General features: G+C 39.0%; 1 protein-coding gene across 5 annotated transcripts in view; it reads left to right on the top strand.

The window, feature by feature from the left end:
• The window catches only part of METTL15 (methyltransferase 15, mitochondrial 12S rRNA N4-cytidine), a 137,893-nt gene that overhangs the window by 37,206 nt on the left and 87,488 nt on the right, over positions 1 to 13,199 (top strand). The window lies entirely within an intron of this gene.

Raw genomic sequence — 13,199 nt, 5'->3', positions numbered from 1 at the left:
TTTTTAAAGCCCCAGTGATGGAGCTTGCTGTGTGCTTTATTTTTGGTTTGCTTGTTTTTTTTAAAGCCCCAGCGTTTTCCAACTGGGCTTGCTGTGTGCTTTATTATTATTATTTTGGCCGGAGTGGATTAATCGCGTTCCAGTGCATTTCAGTGGGAATTGGTGTTTCGACTTACGACCATTTCGAGTTACATCCATCTTCTGGAATGGATTATGGTCATAAGTTGAGGCATCACTTTAACTGCCTAGAGTTAATGGGGTGGCATATAAATTAATGAAATAAATAAATACATAGTAAGTAAAGAAGATCTGATGTTGCAAATATGTTCCAGCAGTTCTGTAACTCCGCTCCAGTGAACTATCTGAGAATGACAGTGAGGGCAAGACTTGAAGTTCTTTCATTAGTCCTGATGTCACTGAAAGGACAGAGGCTAAGCAGAATTTCTTAGCTTTGCCTCACAATGAACCTTCAAGATATTGAGGTTGATGCTGTTTATCCAGCAGGCTTACTTCAGTTCCTTGAAGTGTTTCCTTGCGATCTAGTACTTGTGGGAAAAGGACATGAGTAAGACTTCAATGGTTGCCTCTCCTGATGTTGTAGTACTTCTTAGCCAATTGCCTTTTTGCCAGAAGCTACCTTGGAGAACTGTCTCTGAAGTTCATTCCTGGATAGCTTGCACAGTTTTTGCTTTCAGGGATCTGATCTTGTCATGTCTCTTCCTAGGCTGCTGTTCTGCTTTTGTCTCAATCAAATAGATTACACTGCTTCTACTGGCCCTTTTAATATGTTTTTTATACCATCTGACCACTGGCCTGTAATTACTTTAATATATGCCAGCTTTTTGGTCTATTACTACAAGCCATTGAAACTAAATAAAGTCTTAATACCAAAACTTGACCTTGTGAACCCTCCTGTGGAAAGCATATTAGCAAGTCTAATTGTGAACTAGTGAGGTCATAGCATCCTTGGTTTTATCTTTTAAAATACATTTTTATTTTCTATTAACAGTGTATTATTACAATGTTTTACCTCAAACTTTGATTCTCCATAGGGTTTTTTCTTGAAACCTGAGTACTTAAAACTCAGGAAATGAGAAGCTGCCTGCAAACCACTAAGTGAATGATTGAAATTACAACTAGAGTTGGCCCACTGCATGGAGAACAGACTGCATGGGGAAACTTTTGAAAAAACACAATCTACAAACAGTATTCAAGCCCACCACAAAAATACAAAAAATGTTACGGTCAGCAAAGGACAGAAGGGACCTCCTCACCACTGCAAGAGTATACCGGATACCTTGCAGCCGTGGCCAGGTATATATTGGAACCACAAATCAAAGCATCCACACCAGAATCAAAGAACATGAGAGACACTGCAGACTAAAACAACCAGAAAAATCTGCAGTAGCAGAACATGCCCTGAAACAAACTGGACATGAAATTCTATTCCAAAATACTGAAATACTGGACAACACCAGCAATCATTACGTCAGACTGCACAGGGAAGCCATTGAAATCCACAAGCACCAGCAAAACTTCGACAGAAAAGAGGAAAGTGTGAAGCTCAACAAAACTTGGCTCCCAGCTCTCAAAAATACAGTGTGCAAAAGGTCAGCGAACTCTACCCAGCCACAAGGACAAGGGATCACTACACACAAAAGACCAGCTAATGACACCCATCAACCACAGGAACAGATAATCTCTTCTCCTTAGCACAACAGTACACCCACAACAATACACACTAATCACCCGTCTACAGAAAAAGACAAAGGGCTATCTCACAGCCATAAATACTGCACTCCCAAAGCCAACTACACCAGAGCACAGAGTGCTGTCCTCTGAAGATGCCGGCCACAGAGACTGGCAAAACGTTAGGGAGAGCAACCTTCAGAACACGGCCAAAGAGCCCAAAAAACCCACAACAACCATTAGATCCCGGCCATGAAAGCCTTCGCGAATATACTGCTGTGAATAATTTGCTCAAACATTTGCTGATAAAAGTGCTCCTTGGATGCTGCAGTTAACACATTTCTTATGGATGTAGCTTTGGCTCTGCCTGTTCTGTGTTAATAGATAAGTTCCAGGTGTAAAGCCTGAGGATGTAGATAGGATCCTTGGAGAGGTGAGCACCACCACATGTATACTGGGTCCTTGTCTTCTGTTGCCAATAAAAGGAGTGATGGTAGGGGAAACCATGGATAAAGGGAGTGATGAATGCCTTCTTAGAACAGAGTACTGTTCCAGCTTACCTAAACAAGGCATTTATACAACCATTGTTGAAAAAGAGTTTCATCCTCATTGTACTATAGTAGAAAAGTATCAGTTCGTCTCAGATATGTTACTCTTGATCAAAGTTTGGGGTATTGTTGGCTTCTTATATCCAGGGGTTCTAAAATAGGACATATTTTCTAGATCTATTTCAATCTAAGTTCAAGTGTGGCTATGATATGGAGGTAGCTTTGGTCACTTTGTTGGATGATCAGTGCTAGGAATGGGACCATTATAGTTTCTTACTTCTCTTACTTACATATGGTAATGAAAGTGCAGCAGTGCAAAGTCCAGTGGTCAGTTGCTGCTAACTAAGCGGTCTACATTTTTATTCCTCATCATGTGCCTTTGTCATATGATGAGGAATAGAAGTCTTTACTCTTTAGCAAGAGGTACAGTGGTGCCTCGCTTAACAGACACCTCGTTTAATGACGAATCCGCATAGCGACCATTTTTTTGCGATCGTTTTTGCGATCACATAACGATGTTTCTAACGGGAAAATATCGCTTTGTGATGATCAGTAAGCTATTTCGCTTACCAATTTTCGCATAACGATGTTTTCCCAACAGCTGACCGGCGGTTCCAAAATGGCTGCCAGATTTTTAAAAATGGCTGCCTGCTGTGTATTTGCACCCATTCCTCGCTTCCCGGGCAGCGAAAATGGCAGCCGTATGGAGGATTTTCACATAAAGGTAATTTTTTTGCCCATAGGAACGCATTAAATGGGTTTTAATGCATTCGTATGGGCTTTTTATTTCGCATAGCGACAAATCCGTATAGCGATGATTTTGGCTGTGCGGATTATCGTCGCTCTGCGGGGCACCACTATAATTTGCTGCTGCATTTAACACCATTGCACTTACTCCAGGATAAGTAATAGGATTTTGGTCATTGTTTAAATTCTTGGTAACATGAAGAATTGATTCTAAATAATTAGTTCTAAGTAATGGGATGAGACCATTGAAAACAATCTTCAATTTAATTGCACACTTGATATTAAAAAGTGCAAAAGCAATTTTGCATAATCTAAATATGCTTTTGATAAATAGATTTGTAGATTATATAAAGACATACACTATTTCTTTTTGTCATGAAGATGACTAAGGCGAGTGATGACTAAGGCGCCCCTCAAGGTGCTTTTTCTCATTAGTTTGTAATGCAAAGCTCACTTTGCTGACTTTTACCCGCTAATTTGAAGTTTAAGAAAATGCATTTGAAAAACTAATTGGAAGGATGTAACACCTTTAAATTTTGAACTAAGGGCAAGCAAGGTTGTAAAACTGTTCTGCAAATGAACTTTAATTGATATGTCAGTTATATGTAAATAAACTAACTTTAATTTGTACAACTGGTATAAGACACCTACTGAACGAATGCATTTTGAATTGTGTTAGGTGAGAACCTGGTTATCTAATAGTATTAAAAGTAGCAAAATAAAGTTCTGATTTATTTCATTTCTAACCATCCAAAATGGATGATGGAGTGAAAAACCAAAAGTACATTTACTAGCTATGATCCTGGACATACTTAACAAAGTGCACAAGAAATTTCCTTAGTTTGTTTACGTTTTGTTTGGTCCCCTAGTAAATATGGATCAAAGGGATCTTTTTGTAATAAAAGCCAGCTAATACTGTTTATACATTCCAGGGCTAATGGCAATTGCTGTCCATCATCTGGAGGTTCACATGTTTCCCACTTCTTATAGTATTTTTGTTTATCAAAGACTTGAATAGTCTTAATATAATTGTATTAATTTTTATGATTTTAATCAGTGCTTCTCCCAGAAGCAGAACCTGTGCCTTCTCATAAAATGATTAAAAAATGAAGCCCAAGTGTCTTGCTGGTTTGTGTGTGCAAGGAAAGTGAGTTGTAAAAACGGCCATGGTTTTAATGAGATCCTAGCAATGTATTTGGTTTTATGTGTCTCCCCGAATAGCAACTGCCATTCTGTGACTTCTATGAACAACCTAACAAAATGCTAGCCCAGATGTTGTAGTATTGCTGTTAGCCGCCTAGAGTGGTCCTGACACGATCAGATAGGCGGGATATAAAAATAAATAAATAAATAAATAAATAAATAAATAAATAAATAAATAAATAAATAAATAAATAAATAAATAAATATTAAATTACAACAAAAAATTGGAACGTAAAACAGCTTCATAATACTTTAGCTAAACTGATTAGAGTTACAGCATTTAGCATTACAGAAGTCCTGTCCTTATCAGCCAAAGTTACAAACAGAAAGGACTCTGCTTGTCAGTGGATGAGTAACAGGAAGAGAGCGTACCTTTCTTTAGAAAGGAATTCCAGGGACTACAACAGCTATTGCAAAGCCTCTCTCTCATGTCCTCAGCAAAAGTGGTTTTTGGGCTGGGAGGACTGAAAGAAATAATCTGTTTAAACAGAGTTAGAAAAGCAAAGTGTAATTTATATTTTATTTTGCCAGTGCAGTGGCTGTTTCCCTGTGGGTGATGCCCACATTGTCACATTACTTAGTTTACTTGGATTATTATTATTATTATTATTATTATTATTATTATTATTATTATTATTATTATTATTATTATTATTATTATTATTATTATTATTATTATTATTATTATTGTTGTTGTTGTTGTTGTTGTTGTTGTTGTTGTTGTTGTTGTTGTTGTTGTTGTTGTTGTTGTTAATAATTTATTTATTTATTTGATTTATACCCCGCCTATCTGGACTGATGGACCACTCGGATGGATTGAACTTGAACTTGAATTTATTGTACGGTCAAAGACCCAAAAGTACAAGGATAAAAACATTACATAAAATATACAAAACAAGTTAGATATCAAAAGATAGCAGGAATATGAAACTTGAATCATACATCTATCTTAACACAACACTTTACGGATTCTTAAAACTGAGAATAAAAACTTAGCCACTGACTGTGATATTAATTGGTTCTCTCCAGACAGCAGAAACTTAAGGTAGTCTGCGGGAGGTATACTAATGCATTTACACATTATTGGGTAGAGGTAACGGGTACGTTCAGACTTATATAAACTACATTCTAGAATGGTGTGTGCCAGGGACTCAACTGTTTCTTCCCCACAGGGGCATATCCTTTCTCCATAAGGAATGTTATTAAACCGCCCTTTTAACAAGGCTGAGGGAAAGCAATTGAACCTAGCCCTTGAGAAGGCAAAACGATACCTTGGTACATTGATTTGACATAGATAATTTGGTAACTTGGGAAAGTTAAAATTTATACCAAAGTATGTTGGTGAGCAGGTCCTGTCTGCACCTGCTAATGAGTACTGGAGATCTATGTCTTTAATGCGTTGCACAAGCATTGTCTTGATGTTGTCGTAAGGCTGACTGAGGAAGAAGTCCATAGAGAAGCCTAAGAGATGTAATTTATTAGTAAATCCCTTGTGCCATGAGCTGGTAAAGACATCTTTTTGTAAATAGTATATATACCCACTGGTTATGGGAGCATATACCACCTTCAACCAGAATCGGAATGCATGCAACCAGGCTTGACATTCCACCGATTGAAGGCCAGCCTCCAAACGCAAAGCAGCTGAAGAGCAACATCTTGGCATAGCGAATAGGATTCGCAGTGAGTTTGACAGAACACTTTCAACGGAGGGATTGAAACCGTTTATCCAGATTGCAATACCATACAGGAGCTGTGCAAGAATTTTGTACTTGACTATCTGTAGAGCAGCAGGGATGAACTGCCCACCCTGGACATAGTGGTATCGTCTAAGATCTTCGGTTGTATTATTAGCCACCTGCACTGCTGCTTGTCTATGGTACGCCCAGGAGAGGGTACGTGAGAAGACAATTCCCAAGTATTTGAATGTTTTAACTTGTTCTATATGTTGTCCTTCGATAACCCAATCTTTAACTTTACTATGTCTAGAGAAAACCATTATTTTGGTTTTCTGGAAATTAATTGTTAATAGGTTGTTCCTGCAATAACTCATAAATGCACGTAAAATACGTTTGAGACCAACTTCTGATAGTGACATGATAACTGCATCATCTGTATATAGTAGAAGAGGAGGCACTCTGATTTTAGCCAATTTCGGGGAATGAAATTCAGGAGCTGTGCAGCTTTTAGGAAGGTCATTTAGATACAGATTAAATAATGTAGGTGCCAGAATACAACCTTGGTGAACCCCTCTCTCTGCCTGAATGGGGTTTGATAGATTCCCATCGACTCCACATCTTACCCTAATTGTGGTCTGTTGGTAGAGGCTTCTGATAAGGTATAGTAGCCTCTTATCAATCGAGGAAGAATAGAGTTTTTCCCATAAATTTCCTCTTGGTATTGAGTCGAAGGCAGATTTTAGATCTATAAATGCTGCAAACAGGCCATTCCCATGACAACCCATATACTTCTCTGCGAGGTGATTCAGTACTATACAGTGGTCGAAAGTGGAGCAGTTCTTCCTGAAACCAGCCTGTTCATTCCCTAAGATCTCCTCCTCCTCAGTCCATGTGATTAATCTATTGTTCAGATATCTAGCATAAAGCTTGCCCACTATTGACAGGAGGCTAATTGGTCTATAATTTGAGAGTTTGTCTTCGTTCCCCTTCTTATAGATTGGTATCACTATTGCCTCTAGCCAGGAGTATGGAATTTGCCCAGTGTTATTAATGAATGTAAATAAGTGTGATAAAAGGGGAGCCCACCAGTCTACATTGGTCTTTAAAGACTCTGCTGGTATTAGATCGGGTCCCGGTGCCTTCCCTGATTTTAGGCAAGCTATTAATGGCCTTATTTCATTTTCATTTACTGGGTCCCAGTTTGGCAATTTGTTTAAATCTAAGAATGTGATGTTAACAGTTTGTCCAGGTTTAGTTTCCTCGAATATTTTAGTGAAGTACCGTTCCCATATGTTTGCCGGGATACTGCAGTAAGCTGATCCTGTTTGGGCGCCTAGCGCTCCAGAGACCAAGGCCCAAAATAGCTTAGAGTCTTTGTTTAGTACTGAGTCAATCAAGATGTTCCATTGTTTTTGAATTGATTGTTTCTTTTTCAGGGCAATCAGGGTTTTATATTGGTTTTTAATTATGTAGTACTCTCAGGGGAGAACTGCCAAATTCTTCTTCCTATACTGCGTGTATATTTCTCTAAGTTGGGTTTTTTTATGGGAGCATTCCTTATCAAACCATTTAGGAGTATACCTTCCCGATTGTTTATGAGTTTGAGATTGTTTTAGGCTTAGAACAGATTGTATTGTTAAAACTAGGGAGTTGTAGTTTGTTACGATGGAAGTCAAAGTAGATTTCGTAGGTGCTGTTATTAAGTTTCTTAGTTTCTCACTGAGAGGAGATTTTAAGAAACTGGAGACTTTTGCATTAACTTCATCTGTCCAAGTTAGACGTTTATATCTTACAGATAAGACATTGTCACTTAAGTGATGTTCAGGGGAAGATGTATTGGGTTTAGAAGTGACAAGGTTAAGAGTAGGGGTAAATGATCACTATCTGTTCTATGTCCAACGGAGAATTCCTTAACCAACCTGGTTAAAGATGGAGAAATTAACACATAGTCTACCACACTACTGCCCCTCCCTGATACAAAAGTAAATTCTGCGCAATTATCAAACAGTGCATTGCCATTTACAATATAAAGAGTAAGACGTTCTGCCATCCGTGCCAGGCATATCCCACTATAATTGATCTTCAAATCTTTTGATGTTCTATAATTCATCAGGGTGTGGTTCTCTACAGAGTCTGTACCCCAGACATTGGAGGGGTAAAAGATGTCATTATTCGATCCAGTTCTTGCATTCAGGTCTCCCATAAGTATCACGTATGCATTAGGGACTATAGATTCTAAGTTTGTAATATAAAGTTCCAGTTGGTTCCACATTTGAGTTATTTGATTTTTAGAAGACAATGGAGGTATATAAGCATTGATGATCAGATAAGCGCTTGACCTGATAACAAGTAAGGCAGCCATAGCAATTTTGTCACAGGGTGGAAGTGATTTGACCCTAGCCTCCATAGCAGTAGAGAACATTAGAGCCATCCCTGCTTTTGGGAGACCCTTTCCACTGCTAGGAACTGCATAGCTGTTAAGTACCAGATAGCCATTCAAACTAATATTATCAGTGCTCCAGGTTTCCTGTACTGCAGTTATATCGTGTAATCTTAGATAATCGAATATTCCTGGGTCACCCTGTCTGGAGGCCCAACCAGCTATGTTCCATGAAAGGATTTTCAATAAACAGGCCCTTGACGTTAAGGTTGTCTTTTGGGCCTCAGTCTTGACATCTGGATATACGACAACCTTTCCATGCGATTGGGATATCTGGGGGATCCAACTAGATTTCATGGTGCTGGTGGTTAAGCATTCTGGCTCATTGCAATGGCTATTTGGTCAATACATATAGTTCCAGGTGGGTCTATCCTCGTAGCTGCTATAATCCCACCAAAAATGGTTTAGATCTCTGTGCCTAACCTGATTAAAATCAGCAGGTTGCAGATCCGCCTTAAGATTTGCTCTGTAGTTAGCAGAATAATTTGTATTTCCATACATATATGTGGGTCTCTTATAAATTCCCCTTCTTTTCTTAGCTGTTGCATAACTGTCTCGTATCAGGACTGGGATTTGTCTGCAGTTGTTTCCTCCCACTTCATTGTTGTCCACCTTGGTAGTAATCATCTCCGAGTTTCCATTGAGTGGAGAGTGTATATCTGACAATAGAATCTTTGAGGTCTGTTTAGTAATTTGTTTCTTCTTTTGAACAGGTGCTTCACCTTTCTCTGCTGGAGACTTTTTGGTTTTCTCCCCCATTTTCAGTGTGTGCCATTGATTTCCTTCTTTTGCAGTCACTTCTCTTGCTTTTCCTTTTCCTTGCTGTGGAGTTATTTGGTCATCTTTATTCCTTAGGTCATTTTGCATTACATCTAGCATTTGGAATAAGGGTTTAAAGTCCATCCTTCTACCTTTTTTGGTAAGATGTATGAAACCCTTCTTACCTTTGTTGTTTTTGTTAACCTTACAATTTGGTTGTCTTATGGAGTTAGTTGATCTTTGGTTTTTTGAGGCTTTGTCTTTCTTTTTGGCTTTGGGCTTCGCCTGTTCCTTTCTAGTACTTATTATGGGTAAGTTTGGTGTAGTCTCTTTGATGATGATTTGAGGTTTAAGGTTTCATTCACTTCATCTAAATCTGGCCTAGGAGGCAAGGACCGTCCCTGATTTGTCTGTGTAACGCAAGAAAGTAACTCTTCAAAGGAGAGGCTAGCGATTTTCTGGATAGTATTAGATGATAAATTAAAGTTTTCATCAGCTTCTGCCCACAAGGAGGCGTTTGGTTTTCCACTGTGTCCAATAAGGTCATTTGTGTGTGGAATAACCCTTTCCTTCATGAAATCAACCAAACAGCCCAGCAGGTCTTTTATATCCTTTACTGAGTCCCTTATTTCCAAGATAATATTTTGAGGGAAGTGAGTGCCTCCTTCTGGTAGGGTTGGAGCCTGATTACACTGAGAGTTATTGTGTGTAGCCAGCTTTGGTCCCTGTAGTTTCTTAGCTATACAGTACTCTCATCGAAGATAGGGAGCTTTGTTAGATACTCATCTTGGGTGTTATTGTGTTCAGTGGACACTTCTACAGGGGTAGCCATGTTGCATAGAGGGGATGTAAAGTATTCCATTTTCAGCCTGCCAAAGTCATCATTTGAAAAGCTGTTCAAGTGACTTTGTTCCAGGAGATGACTCTGATCAGCAACCATTATTGGCAAATCAATAATTGGGCTACATGGGCCTTCTTTGCAGTTTGATTTTGATCTCCAGATATAATCTGTCATTTTAGCTTGCCTCCTCCTTCTTTGTGTTTGGCTGTCACTTTTGCAACTCTGAAGTTTATTCTCTGGTAAATGGTCTGGAATTTCAGTATAGTTGCACTTTTTTCTAAGTTCAGTAACAGGAGTAATGGACATTGGGCTATATCTCAGCACTTGTTGCAACACTGGGGGAGATAAAGTTAAGTCAAGTATTTGATCAGGTGACCCATCAGTAATTAAAACTGGCTCCTCCATTCTCTGTAGATTCTCCATAGGTTCTGGTTAAGGTGCAAATCTCTGCGCTATGCCGATGAGAAGCAGAGAGTATAGGTGTGGAAATCGGCCAACGGAGGCAAAGGCTTCAACAAACAGAGTCCAAGAACTGGCAGTGCACAGGTGACTCCCCTAAGGGCCTCACATCAGAGCTTCCTGCAAGATACCTTCATTACCAGCTATAATTCTGAATTTCTCAGAGCTCCGTCTCAACACCGCCAAACGCAAACTCCACCCAACCGGAAGTCTCACGGATGGATTACATTAGTACCTCCTCTGGTAGTCTCAGCAACATCAGGAGAGATGTCACACTAGTGTTTGAACATTCCTATAGCTGAAGTCAATGTACCATCTAATTTTCAGCCCTGCTGTTTGGGGCTTTGTCTCTCTCTAGCATGGCTTCGCCCCAGCGTGTGCATGCAACTTCTCCCCCTGCGCACTGGGTTCTGTCGCAACCGGAACCTAATGTGATCGCTGCACAGAGGGAAATGGAGTCATGCGCGCTTGTGTACGTGCTCAGATTAGTGGGAACTTTGGTTCAAGTATTTTGCATGATACAGAAGTCTGGAAAGTAGAGAGGGAGTTTTAAAAGAGTGGAGGAAGACTGAGAGTTTTGGATTTGGGCAGGAGAGTAGTGGTTGAGAGTAGATAGAGGAGAATGTTTGTTTAAGAGTTAATATTGCTTGTTCTGTCAACATCTGTAGCAAGAAACAATTTCTGTTTGGTTCTTTTAAAAATGACATATGGCCTTGCTCTCATTCATTAATAATAGATAATGTTGATGTAATCAACTGGTGGCAGCTGAAATGAGCTCTTAGTTTGGTGAAACAAACAGGGGGCACGTGGAATCGTGACATTGACACTGACCATTGATGGCAGCATCAACAAAGTTATCTTTGGAGCTTATCAGAATTTCCATTTGTTTGAGAAAATGGAATACATAACAATTAATATAGCAATTCACAACCCAACTATGGTGTTTACCCCATGGCCCCTGCTTGTTTCACCAAACAATGAACTCACGTGAGTATACCAACACGTTCTTTACCACGCTGCCACCAGTTGATCTCTTTACCAGCTATGTTTCCTATGAAAAACTAAGGTCCATTCAGTACTTAACTTTGAAATAAAACAGGTTTATTGATTACAAGTTGTTTCAGGAATAATTCTTAAGCACATTCTTAAAGTTACATAAAGCGTTCAGTATTTTTCTTCTATCTTAACTAATACTGATGACCCTCTTACTATTCACTCTTTAAACTTTCTGCCTCAAAACCCAAACCTTCTCTTCAAACCTCTCTCTTCTCTATCTCTTCATTATCTGCTTACACTCTGCTACAGCCCCTCTTCTATTTAGCTGGCTCCACCTCCCAACAACTCCCATTGGTGCAGGCTAATACCATTACATATATGGGAAGGCAGGGTGTCCGCTACACCAACCACCTCTAACAAACCATTTTCTTCAGTGTTTGAAATATATGTGCTACCTTTCAGCTCCAATCTTTCAAGGCAGTTTAGAAAAGATAATTAAACAATAAATTTATTAAATAAATTACATTTCTTCTATTCATAGAATCATAGAATAGTGATGTTGGAAGGGGCCTATGAGGCCAGCAATTCCAAACCTTTGCTCGATGCAGGAATACAAATCAAGGGATATCTGCCAGATGATTGTCTTAAGTTTCTCTTGAATGTCTCCATGGTTGGAGCGCTCACCAGCTCTTGAGGTAATTGGTTCCACTGTCTTACTGCTCTTAACAATTAGGAAGTACTTCTTAATATTCAAATGAAATCTAGCTTCCTGTAACTTGAGCCCAAGTTGTGTGTCCTGCACTCTGGGATGATCAAGAATAGATCCTGCCCCTTCCTGTGTATGACAGCCTTTCAAGCATTTAGAAAGTGTTATCATATCCCCCTCTGTCTTCTTTTCTCAATGCTGAACATTCCCAATATTAGATTCCTGTATTTCTGTAGGTTGTTTTTCTGTCTTAACTTTTTTTTCTGAGTTTTATTACTGCCACATGTATCATCTGAAACAGATGGAGATAGTCAAGCTGTCTTTGAATTCAATTCTTTAAAAAACCTCTGGTTTATGAATGTGGGATATTGTGCTTCTGTACCCACGATTCAAAAAGCCAGGAAATGGCCCAATATTGCTGCATTGCTAGCTGGAAAAAGGATGTCAACATTTACATAGCAAAGGACAGCCTGAATGTTGACAATCCCAATGGAAGCAGTCAGGATGGTCTACAAGATACTCTCTTCTGCTGACTGCTATTCACACTTGTCAAAAACAGCCCTGACAATTGCTTTCTGTTTGGGTGAGAAGTGTTTAACTAATGAAAAAGAAGTCAACTTCTGGGATTTTCCCTTCTGTGGTGTCACACAAGGTAGTGGTGCTAGGGGATTGTTGTTCAACACCTTGACCTCTGGAGTGTCTCAGGGTTCCTGATTGGCCAGAATAGTTCCCTTGGAATTCTCAGAAGTTATATTAAAAAGTGATTTCAGTAGATTTCTGGCTTTATAAGGACTAATTAAAAACTCTGTATTAGAACCATGAATGGCCCAATTCTTGTGGATGGAAAAAGAATTTAAAATTGAGTTTTTTTCCCCAGGTATGCAAATTTTGTCTTATCTACATTTTAATCTCTTCAATTAGCTGTAGATTTATAGTTGCTTGTGTCTTTACATGGGTTAATCAGTGTTACATTAAAAAATATAACTCAAAAATACTTTGCTCAAGTGTCCACAAATTTGGCACAAAACAAGAGCAGACATTCTGCTATATCTGTGCCAAATTTGGTGCTGATCTGAGGTCCAGTTTCATAGTAGTAACTTTTCGTTTGGGTCATCCTATCTTTTAATTTAGCTTG

This window comes from Pogona vitticeps, chromosome 1 (genome assembly GCF_051106095.1).
Source record: "Pogona vitticeps strain Pit_001003342236 chromosome 1, PviZW2.1, whole genome shotgun sequence".
In the NCBI taxonomy this organism is placed as follows: domain Eukaryota; kingdom Metazoa; phylum Chordata; class Lepidosauria; order Squamata; family Agamidae; genus Pogona; species Pogona vitticeps.
The sequence above is the reverse complement of the archived record's forward strand: the minus strand, read 5'-3'. Positions and strand labels throughout refer to the sequence as shown.